General features: G+C 47.8%; 1 protein-coding gene across 1 annotated transcript in view; it reads right to left on the bottom strand.

Annotated features, from left to right (window-relative positions):
* The window catches only part of cemip (cell migration inducing hyaluronidase 1), a 162,005-nt gene extending 149,707 nt beyond the window's left edge, over positions 1 to 12,298 (bottom strand). Inside the window, exon 1 of the mRNA XM_052063842.1 lies at positions 12,063 to 12,298. The gene's annotated coding sequence lies outside the window, so the exon portion shown is untranslated. The remainder of the gene's footprint in view (positions 1 to 12,062) is intronic.
* Between the last annotated feature and the right edge of the window lie 255 nt (positions 12,299 to 12,553).

Here is a 12,553-nt window from a genome sequence, read left to right as displayed (position 1 = left end):
TCCCTGTGTGGAGTTTGCATGTTCTCCCCGGGCTTGCGTGGGTTTTCTCCGGGTGCTCCGGTTTCCTCCCACATTACAAATACATGCGTGGCAGGCTGATTGAACACTCTAAATTGTCCCTAGGTGTGAGTGTGAGTGCGAATGGTTGTTTGTTTCTGTGTGCCCTGCGATTGGCTGGCAACCGATTCAGGGTGTCCCCCGCCTAGTGCCCGAAGACACCTGGGATAGGCTTCAGCACCCCCCGCGACCCTAGTGAGGATCAAGCGGCTTGGAAGATGAATGAATGAATGAATGAATGTCTTAAAAAGTGTTTGTTGGCGCTGAGTCACATTCGCGTCAACGACGAGCTGTGCCACGTCCACGGCCACGTCAGGCCGAGCCCCTGTTCACGTCCTGCTGTTCCATGTCCCCCGTTGCGTCGAGCTCCGTCCACGTCAGGCCACGCCCAGCCAAAGGATTGCCGTCACTTTTGTTCCTGTTCCCTGGCGAGGTGAAGGTCACTGTCGCTTATTGTATTGTATTTCGGCGAGGCGAAGGTCGCCGTCACTTTTTGTTCCTGTTCTCCAGTCTTGTCAAACTTAGATCTTGAAAAAGAAGGGGTCGTCTTATAATCAGGGTCGTTTTATATTTGGGCCAATACAGTATAGACCAATAATTTCAAAGAACTTATTAGTTGACATCATTCATTTTATGAACTTTTCCCATTAATACAGTCCAATCTAGTCTTTGTAAAGTTGATGGAATTACATGCACTTGCCAGCCAGTGTAATAATGCAATGTGAGGAAAAAAAATCTCCATGTTCGCTCATTCGCAAATGAATTATCTCGTTTTTGTCCATCATAGCGCTGCGACCACCTTTTAAACTGAGTAGTGCACATGCACAATTGAAAACCTCACCATCTTTGTTGTCATAAGTTACCGATTGTAACAGAAAATATGAAGGCAAAAATCCTAACCTCTTATACAAAATGCATGCAACTAAGCAGACATGCAATTACGAAACAATTGCACTTAGAATTTCCATTTGGTCAAACAATTATATAGTTGCTGCAGGCGCAAGTGTTAAGCCAAAGTTAATTTGACCATGGTGGTGTAGTCAAAAAAAGCTGCTTGCTGATTGATAATTATCGGTAATGGCCTGTAAAAATGAGTGGATCACTTGTGTTACATATAACAATTGATAGTCTAATCTTTAGATGAGAAGCAGGGACAGTTCCAGGATTGTTCCTCTTCAGAGGATAAAGGGGGGCTTGATCAATGCAGAGGGGGCTGAGAAGATAATGTATAAATATGTTTTAGAATGTCAAACAAAATACTGGAGGTTTAGGTTTAATGTAGCGCCATCTCTGGTGAACAGTAATTGAAAAGACAACTCATCATGGAACAATAACACCATGAATGAAGGCAGTAGGCTACTCCAGTAAAACATAAGACATTGGCAATTGCGGCAAGGCCACCGAATATGGTTGGCTTCCCAAAAGTGGCCAGTTCAAAATTGACATGGAGCGAATGGAATATGTGATGACTCTCATGACCCACTGGAAGATGTATTCATTTTAAATAAGATCTAAAAAGAAAAGTGTGAACTATCAAAGTCACTTGGACTGCTGATGACTTATGGGGGGAATGCAGTGAGCAAGCTCGCTGCCACGCCCACACCTTGGATGTGCTTCACCATCTCATTACGAATGACCAAGAGCTTTCCTATTTGAACACTATATTACAAATATCAGCTGCTAAATTTGTTTGACACCGGGAGGGGGAACTAATAAAAATTTGATGTGCGTATGCCAACATACATGATGGGATGGGGAGTGGTTAAGCCACAATTAACTGCAAAGTTTGACCTCATAAATTTAATTTGTCCGATTTTTGTTCATATCATTTGTTAAAACAAAAACTGAGTCACATCTATTTTTTTTTATGAACTTTACTGTGATATTATCAAATTTCCTCTGTCTCTGCAGTACAATGAACAAGTGGTTAGCACGTCTTCCTCAAATTTGTGAGGTTTTGGATTTGAATTTCAGGTGCTCTGGCTTTCTCCCGCATTCCAAAACCATCCATGTGAAACCAGACATAAAAGACCAGACACACACACACACACACACACACATACACAAACACACACACACATATGTATATATATATATATATTCATTCATTCATTCATCTTCCAAGCCGCTAGATCCTCACTAGGGTCGCGGGGGGTGCTGGAGCCTATCCCAGCTGTCTTCGGGCAGTAGGCGGGGGACACCCTGAGTCGGTGGCCAGCCAATCGCAGGGCACACAGAAACAAACAACCATTCACACTCACACTCACACCTAGGGACAATTTAGAGTGTTCAATCAGCCTGCCACGCATGTTTTTGGAATGTGGGAGGAAACCGGAGCACCCGGAGAAAACCCACGCAGGCCCGGGGAGAACATGCAAACTCCACACAGGGAGCCCGGAGCTGGAATCGAACCCGGTACCTCTGCACTGTGAAGCCCATATATATATATATATATATATATATATATATATATATATATATATACACATGGACACATGGATCAATACATGAACGAAGCACAGAAGGGCATTGGTAGAGATACCAGAGGAGCCAAACATCAGCTCCTGGTTGACAGAACAGTCGCACAAGACTGCAGGTCCCGACGTACCAACCTGTGCACAGCTTGGATTGATTACAAGAAAGCCTATGACTCGATGCCACATACATGGATCACTGAATGCTTGGAGTTGTATAAGGTGAACAGGACCCTAAGAGCCTTCGTTGCGAACTCGATGAGGATGTGGAAAACCACACTTGAAGCCAATGGCAAGCCACTTACCCAAGTGTCCATCAAATGTGGCATATACCAAGGTGATGCACTCTCCCCACTGCTGTTCTGCATAGGACTGAACCCCCTAAGCCAAGTAATCACCAAGACAGGCTATGGATACCGCCTCAGAAATGGAGCTACAATCAGTCACCTCCTCTACATGGATGACATAAAGCTGTATGCTAAGAGCGAAAGGGACATAGATTCCCTGATCCACACAACCAGGATCTACAGCAGCGACATCGGGATGTCATTCGGGCTTGAGAAATGTAGTCGGATGGTGACTAAGAGAGGAAGGGTAGTCCGCACTGAAGGGGTCTCACTCCCTGAAGGAACAATAACAGACATTGAGGACAGCTACAAGTACCTTGGTATACCACAAGCCAATGGCAACCTCGAACTGGCAACAAGGAAAGCGGCTACGGCCAAATACCTCCAGCGAGTGAGGCAAGTCCTAAGAAGCCAGCTCAATGGCAAGAATAAGACCCGGGCAATAAACAGCTATGCCCTGCCAGTGATCAGATACCCTGCAGGAATAATAAGGTGGCCAAAGGAAGAGATTCAGACCACGGACGTTAAGACCCGAAAGCTCCTAACCATGCATGGAGGGTTCCATCCCAAATCCAGCACCCTGAGACTGTACGCAAGCCGAAAGGAAGGAGGCCGGGGACTAGTGAGTGTGAGAGCCACTGTCCAGGATGAAACATCCAAGCTCCATGAATACATCAAGGAGAAGGCTCAAACGGATGACGTACTCAGAGAATGTCTCAGACAATGGGGAACAGAAGATGAGGCGCTGGAAGAGGGACCATCATGGGAGGACAAGCCCCTACACGGGATGTACCACCGGACCATAACTGAAGTGGCTGATCTAAAGAAGTCCTATCAGTGGCTAGAGAGGGCTGGCCTGAAGGACAACACAGAGGCACTCATCCTGGCTGCTCAGGAGCAGGCCTTGAGCACCAGAGCCATCGAGGCCCAGATACACCACACCAGACAAGACCCAAGGTGTAGGTTGTGCAAAGAGGCACCTGAGACAATCCAACACATAACTGCAGGGTGTAAGATGCTGGCAGGGAAAGTCTACATGGAACGCCATAACCAGGTGGCTGGCATAGTCTACCGAAACATCTGTGCGGAGTATGGACCGGAAACCCCAAGGTCAAAATGGGAAACACCTCCGAAGGTGGTGGAGAATGACAGAGCGAAGATCCTGTGGGACTTCCAGATCCAGACTGACAAGATGGTAATGGCGAACCAACCAGATATCGTGATTATAGATAAAGGGCAGAGGAAGGCCGTTGTAGTGGATGTAGCGGTCCCAAATGATGGAAACATCAGGAAGAAGGAACATGAGAAACTCGAGAAATACCAAGGGCTCAGAGAGGAGCTGGAGAGAGCCTGGAAGGTAAAGGTGACAGTCGTGCCTGTGGTGGTCGGAGCACTCGGGGCAGTGAACCCCAAACTAGATGAGTGGTTGCAACAGATCCCGGGAACAACGTCGGACATCTCAGTCCAGAAATGTGCAGTGCTGGGAACAGCAAGGATACTGCGCAGAACCCTCAAGCTTCCTGGCCTCTGGTAGAGGACCCGAGCTGAATGAGGGACGGACACCACCCGAGGGGTGAGATGAGCATTTATATATATATATATATATATATATATATATATATATATATATATATATATATATATATATATATATATATATATATATATATACACTGTATATCCATGCTGTATATATAGTATTGTGGTGGTCCACTGGTTAGCCAGCACCTCACAGTGCAGAGGTCGTGTGTTCGATGCAGGGTGCTTGGATTTTCTCCCAGTGCCTGCGTGGGTTTTCTCCGGGTACTACGGTTTCCTCACACTTTCCAAAAACATCCAAGGGAGGCTGATTGAACACTCGAAACGGTCCCTACGTGTGAGGGTGGTCGCGGATGGTTGTTTGTCTTTGTGGGCCCTGCGATTGGCTGGCAACCAGTTTAAGGTGTACCCCGCCTACTGTACTGCCCAAAGACAGCTGGGATCGGCTCCAGCATGCCCCGTGACCCTTGTGGGGGTAAAGCGGATCAGAAAATGGATGGGTGGATATATTGAATTTATGTTTCATTTATTTTGTCTTGACTGCTTGGCTAAGTCACCTTACCGTGGTGGAGGGGTTTGTGTGTCCCAATGATCCTAGAAGCTAAGTTGTCTGGGGCTTTATGCCCCTGGCAGGGTCACCCATGGCAAACAGGTTCTAGGTGAGGGGCCAGACAAAGCGCGGCTCAAAAGACCCCAATGATGATAAAAATAAATCGATCTAGGTTTCGCTTGCCCGGACGCGGGTCACCGGAGCCCCCCTCTGGAGCCAGGCCTGGAGGTGGGGCTCGTTGGCAGGCGCCTGGTGGCCGGGCTTACACCCATGGGGCCCGGCCGGGCACAGCCCGAAGAGGCAACGTGGGTCCCCCTTCTCATGGTCTCACCACCTGTGGGAGGGGTCAAAGGGGTTGGGTGCAATGCAAACTGGGCGGCAGCCAAAGGCGGGGACCCTGGCGGTCCGATCCTCGGCTGAAGAAGCTAGCTCTTGGGACATGGAATGCCACCTCTCTGGCAGGGAAGGAGCCCGAGCTGGTGTGTGAGGCAGAGAAGTTCCGACTGGATATAGTCGGAATTGCCTCCACACACAGCCTGGGTTCTGGTACCAGTTCTCTCGAGAGGGGTTGGACTCTCTTCCACTCTGGAGTTGCTCACGGTGAGAGGCGCAGAGCAGGTGTGGGCATACTCATTGCCCCCCGGCTCAGTGCCTGTACATTGGGGTTCACACCGGTAGACGAGAGGGTTGCCTCCCTCCGCCTTCGGGTGGGTGGACGGGTCCTGACTGTTGTTTGTGCATATGCACCAAACAGCAGCTCAGCATACCCACCCTTTTTGGAGTCCTTGGAGGGTGTGCTGGAGAGTACTCCTGCTGGGGACTCCATTGTTCTGCTGGGGGACTTCAATGCGCATGTGGGCAATGACAGTGATACCTGGAGGGGCGGGATTGGGAGGAACGGCCCCCCCGATCAAAACCCGAGTGGTGTTTTGTTATTGGACTTCTGTGCTCGTCACGGATTGTCCATAACGAACACCTTGTTCAAACATAAGGGTGTCCATATGTGCACTTGGCACCAGGACACCCTAGGCCGCAGTTCGATGATCGACTTTGTAGTTGTATCATCGGATTTGCGGCCGCATGTTCTGGACACTCGGGTGAAGAGAGGGGCGGAGCTGTCAACTGATCACCACCTGGTGGTGAGTAGGCTCCGATGGTGGGGGAAGATGCCGGTCCGTCCTGGCAGACCCAAACGTATAGTGAGGGTTTGTTGGGAGCGTCTGGCGGAATCCCCTGTCAGAAGGAGTTTCAACTCCCACCTCCGACAGAGCTTTTCCCATGTTCCGGGGGAGACGGGGGACATTGAGTCCGAGTGGACCATGTTCCGTGCCTCTATTGTTGAGGCGGCCAATCTGAGTTGTGGCCGTAAGGTGGTTGGTGCCTGTCGTGGCGGCAATCCCCGTACTCGCTGGTGGACACCAGCAGTAAGGGATGCCGTCAAGCTGAAGAAGGAGTCCTATCGAGCCTTTATGGCCTGTGGGACCCCAGAGGCAGCTGACGGGTATCGACTGGCCAAGCGGACCGCGGCTTCGGTGGTCGCCGAGGCAAAAACCCGAGCGTGGGAGGAGTTCGGTGAGGTCATGGAAGCCGACTTCCGGACGGCTTCGAGGAAATTCTGGTCCACCATCCGACGTCTCAGGAGGGGGAAGCAGTGCACCACTAACACTGTGTACAGTGGGGATGGGGCGCTGCTGACTTCGACTCGGGACGTTGTGAACCGGTGGGCAGAGTACTTCGAAGACCTCCTCAACTCCACCAACACGCCTTCCTTGAAGGAAGCAGAGCCTGGGGACTCTGAGGTGGGCTCTCCTATCTCTGTGGTTGAAGTCACCGATGTGGTTAAAAAGCTCCTCGGTGGCAAGGGCCCAGGGGTGGATGAGATCCGCCCGGAGTTCCTCAAGGCTCTGGATGTTGTGGGGCTGTCCTGGTTGACACGCCTCTGCAACATCGCGTGGTCAACAGGGAGAGTGCCTCTGGATTGGCAGACCGGGGTGGTAGTCCCTCTTTTTAAAAAGGGGGACCGGAGGGTGTGTTCCAACTACAGAGGGATCACACTCCTCAGCCTCCCTGGTAAGGTCTATTCAGGGGTGCTGGAGAGGAGGGTCCATCAGGAAGTCGAGCCTCAGATTGAGGAGGAGCAGTGTGGTTTTCGTCCCGGCCGTGGAACAGTGGACCAGCTCTATACCCTTAGCAGGGTCCTTGAGGGTATGTGGGAATTTGCCCAACCAGTCTACATGTGTTTTGTGGACTTGGAGAAGGCGTTTGACCGTGTCCCTCGGGGAGTTCTGTGGGGGGTGCTTCGTGGGTATGGGGTACCGAACCCCCTGATACGGGCTGTTCGGTCACTATACCACCGATGTCAGAGTTTGGTTCGCATTGCCGGCAGTAAGTCGGAATCGTTTCCAGTGGGGGTAGGACTCCGCCAAGGCTGCCCTTTGTCGCCGATTCTGTTCATAACCTTTATGGACAGAATTTCTAGGCGAAGCCGAAGCGTTGATGGGGTCCGTTTTGGGGGCCTCAGTATTACATCCCTGCTTTTTGCAGATGATGTGGTGCTGTTGGCTCCTTCAGACGGGGCTCTCCAACTCTCACTGGAGCGTTTCGCAGCCGAGTGTGAAGCGGTTGGGATGAAAATCAGCACCTCCAAATCTGAAACCATGGTCCTCAGTCGGAAAAGGGTGGAGTGCCCCCTCCGGGTCGGGGAGGAGATCTTACCCCAAGTGGAGGAGTTCAAGTATCTTGGGGTCTTGTTCACGAGTGGGGGTAGGAGGGAGCGGGAGATCGACAGGCGGATCGGTGCAGCGTCTGCTGTGATGCGGACGTTGTATCGGTCTATCGTGGTGAAGAAGGAGCTGAGCCAAAGGGCGAAGCTCTCAATTTACCGGTCCATCTACGTCCCAACCCTCACCTATGGTCACGAGCTATGGGTCATGACCGAAAGAACGAGATCCCGGATACAAGCGGCTGAAATGAGTTTTCTCCGCAGGGTGTCCGGGCTCTCCCTTAGAGATAAGGTGAGAAGCTCAGTCATCCGGGAGGGGCTCAGAGTCGAGCCGCTTCTCCTCCACATCGAGAGGAGCAGGATGAGGTGGCTTGGGCATCTGATTCGGATGCCTCCTGAGCGCCTCCCCGGTGAGGTGTTCCGGTCATGTCCCACCGGGAGGAAACCCCGAGGAAGACCCAGGACACGCTGGAGAGACTATGTCACCCAGCTTGCCTGGGAACGACTCGGGATCCCCCGGGAAGAGCTGGAAGAAGTAGCTAGGGAGAGGGAAGTCTGGGCTTCCCTGCTAAAGCTGTTGCCCCCGCGACCCGGCCCCGGATAAGCGGTAGATGATGAATGGATGGATGGATTATTTTGTCTTAATTAGAATATTTAGTATTGGAGTCAACCAAAAGTAATCAAGTTACATTCATATTAAGGAACTTTGATTACATTACAAACTATATTTTTTGACCATCTTTACAAGTAACTGTTTTGGAACATTTTTTTTCAGTAACCCTCCAAACCCTGGGTATGATATAGCAAATACATAATATATGAGTTAATATAATTCTAGATGAATGCTTTTTGTAGGAGCCAAAGAGTGGATATTTCTGGGGGAAAAGATGATGAATGGTCACCACAGCAATTACAGACCCATAGCAAAATACTTTTTATGAGGAACACCCTCCAAAAATAAAATAAAGGATGCATGGTCTGTATTGATAGCACACATTTTAGCATTGACAAAAAAAGTCAGCCTCGTGAGAATCGTTTGAGAATTGAGTAAGCTATGCCTTATTTTCAATGCAGATGCATTGGCTTTGCAATGGGACGGTTGCTCCTTGGAGCTAGCGTTACCTAGACTAGCATTAGCATCTAGCTTCGTTGCGCTCTACTCAGCAATTGGAAAACTTTAATCACCAGGGGTCACTGTCTGGAATTGTACCAGACATTCAAGTAATCTTGTAGTCTTGTGTTTCTTATAAATAATGACGTATTGTATTTATTTATTCACATATTTACATTATAGCAGAGCGCTATGACATAACGTCACATCAGATTTCAGATGTCATCCATGTCTTTACGTGGGCTCAAAAAAGAAATTAAAATGGTTGTCGACTGGCTAGCACATCTGCCTCACAGTGCAGGGGTCCCGGGTTCAATTCCAGCTCTGGCCTTTCTGTGTGGAGTTTGCATGTTCTCCCCGTGCCCGTGTGGGTTTTCTCTGGGTACTCCGGTTTCCTCCTTCCCACATTCCAAAAACATGCATGGCAGGCTGATTGAAGACTCCAAATTGTCCCTAGGTGTGTGTGTGAGTACATTTGATGTTTGCCCTACATGTGATGTGTGCCCTGCGATTGCCTTTCAACCAGTTCAGGATGTACCCCACCAACTTCCCAAAGACAGCTGGGATGGGTTCCAGCACACCCGCGATCCTCAGGTTAAACAGATTTGGAAGTGGATGGATGGAAATGGTCTTTACATGGGTGCCACCCAGTGTTCAGATAGATAAACCAGAGTTGGAAACTGGTTAAATGGTTACTATTCCTAAATGTTACTTGGAGCACTCTTCTTATTGTTTTCCTCATCCAATTTTTTATTAAACTTAAACTTAAACTTAATCAAAGTAAAAAATAATAATTTCATACTCATCCTTCTGCAGGATTGGCAACAGGTGTTTGCCACCCAAATGAAATTCCCTTCTAATTTCCCCTTTGATATGTGGTATTTTCATTCGATTTGCTCATTTCGTTTCAATTCTAATGACAAGGCTACAATATAAACACCAATAGTGATTATCATTGTGTTAAATCCGTATTGGACATTTGCAAACATATGCTTTTACTTGGGGTGAATAATGAGCCACCTTTCCCACTATTTTCTGACATATTACGGACCAAAATAGTAACTGAATCATAATTTGTGTATTTTGTGAACTGTCCATTTGAAGCAATGTACTATTTGTGAAAAATAAAGGGACAAATGTTCACCAAATGTAATTACAACCCCAAAAAAACTTCAGATTAACTGATCATTTAAGAAAAATCGGTAGCAGTAGCTTAAAAATTGAAAATGTTACACAGAGTCCTTGTGATATTGGCAGAATCTTCATCGGAACACCCCCTACTTTTGATAAAAGATATATAAAAAGGTCGATCACGATTGCCAAATGGCTGCCTTTCTGTTCATTTTGGGGCAGGCTTTAAAACAACCCACATTGATTTGTTTTCTCCAATGACAAGCACTTCAGCATCACACCTGCTAAAGTGGGCACTTGGAAATCTGCGATGACTTCACTGCAGCCTCTTCACACACAATTTGATTGATGTTTTCAAGTGTGCCTTCTGTGCGGCTCTTGGCATGAATTCCCCGGCAAAACTTGACCATCAATATTAGCAGCCAATCCGTTTGGCTCCATGCCAAGAAACATCGCCTTCCCCATCGACCTGCCACCATTAGGTATTATCATTCAGGGACAAAAAAATAATCATAATAATCTTTTCCCACAGCTATACTGATGTAAAAACAAACTCCCAAAATTAAACAGTCAGTTATTGTGTCTCTTCAATGTCTCAGTGAGTGCATTACAGAAACAATTAGATGAATGAGACAAAACATCCTCAGAACATAAGTTGTCAGTAATGTATGTCCACCGTCGTTGAAAAAGGTGGAAATGTCTCACCCAAGAACTGCTTGCAAATTAAATGCTACACGGTAATTGTATCGAAAACAGTCACAGTCAATTCAGTTTTAGTGCTGTCCTAGTCACTTGTCATGTGGCGCTTTTCCAATTCCACTACGCATTGGCTCTGCTCTAGTTACGTTTTCCATTTGAAAGTAGCGGGAAACTGCAAAAAGACTGCCAGATTGAAATCATCAGTTGGAACCACACACGCGAACAAACAAAAACAAAAGATAGAGGAAGGGTCTCTTGTATTTACTTTCCCAAAATGTGTCTGTTGGTCACAGCGAGAACACACATTTGCTACCAGAGACCGATGGCACAAGAAAATAGAGAGGACAGTGGAGACTGCGGAATAACAATAACTCCAGCATGTAGCGCCAAGCCACAAGCCATAATGACAAATCCACTCTACCAAAGAATCAGCAGCTGTGGCTTCCGTCACTCGTGTCGTATCCTATTGACCTGCTTGGAACCGGAGGCGAAAAAAGCATGGTCATTTTATGTCACCATTACGGTGACCAACATGATATGCATATTTGGATGAGCTCAAAGAAATGTAAATGTCACATATGTTGATTAAAAAAAACAAATATAACAATCACCAACCCGATGCACATTTGGACAACAGAAACATAAATAACCACAATGTTCATGCATACAAGACACTACTTGTACACATTGCTTGGTCGTGTTGTGAGCAGATAGTTTTGCTCCTATCCAACCCACTCTCTCATCCGAATATCAGAGCTAACAAGTATTCTGCAGTAACAGCCTGACAATCAGGAAGAGGCAGCCACTGTCAATCACAACTTCACCCTAAACACTGAGGTCTCAGCTCAAAACGTAATTTTATATTTGAGAATTCGCCCTATGTTATATTTTCTCTCTTGTACAAGGGAAACTTTTCTTGTGGTAATATTACACATTGGAAGCATGTTTGTTTGCTTTTTTTTGTTTTGTTTTGTAGACTCTTGTGCTTGTATGAGTGCTTGTTATGTGAATTTTATATTCTGACCATGGTTTTTGCATCCCATTTTTTTTGTTTTATCTTCTTCAAACATGGAAGAATAAGTGGGCTAAAAAGGAGGTGGTGGGGCGCATTATTAATTAAATTACGGTGAGTGTCGGAACCAGGGCTAGATGAAACCTGCCTTCGTCTCACTTGGAACTACCTATACAGTCCAAGTGCGTTGAAATATTCACTACCCGCACAGAAGACAGCGAGCAAGAAAGCGAGTCCTGACACCAAAGCTACCTTGAGAGCGCAGGCAGTGAGATCTGCATCTTTGGCGCGGTGGCGCGCGAAACACGCAGAAAAAGATGCACACCTGTGGCTCCAACAGCACAAATGACGCCCTCAGTTTTATCCGTCAAACACAAACCATCACAACGGCAAGGTTGTTAAGAAAGGATCAATTCTTACCGAAATGTTGCAAATAATTTGGGCCGGGTCTCGGAAACTGGAGAGTTCAAAGCCGTGCAGTGATGGAGCAGATGTGCAATCGCTGGTGCCGGTACAGGAGCTAAGAGTCATTTCTTGACCGGGGAGCACATAGGCGCGCTTCTATTTACTCGTGCTGGAGGAAAGACACGCCCTCTGCGTGTTTGGATGGCGCTTGTTTGACTGTGAGTGCGTGTGTGAGTGAGGGTGCGTGTGTGTGAGAGTGTGTGTGTGTGTGAGAGAGAGAGCGAGAGAGAGAGCGGTCGAGCGTGTTTGTGAGCGCGCGCGCAAATGTGCACTTATAACTGGACAAACGTTCTTGCATAAATGTTGATTGTGTCCCATTTTGATGGTGGTGGTGGTGGTGGTGTTGGGGAGGGGTGGGGGAGAATTAACACGCGAAACCCAGACCGTCGTTTTGTTGTTGGGTTTTTTTTAATAGGGACAGCTGGGCACCAACCACTCAGGCAGGC

This window comes from Hippocampus zosterae, chromosome 4 (assembly GCF_025434085.1).
Source record: "Hippocampus zosterae strain Florida chromosome 4, ASM2543408v3, whole genome shotgun sequence".
In the NCBI taxonomy this organism is placed as follows: Eukaryota; Metazoa; Chordata; class Actinopteri; order Syngnathiformes; family Syngnathidae; genus Hippocampus; species Hippocampus zosterae.
The sequence above is the reverse complement of the archived record's forward strand: the minus strand, read 5'-3'. Positions and strand labels throughout refer to the sequence as shown.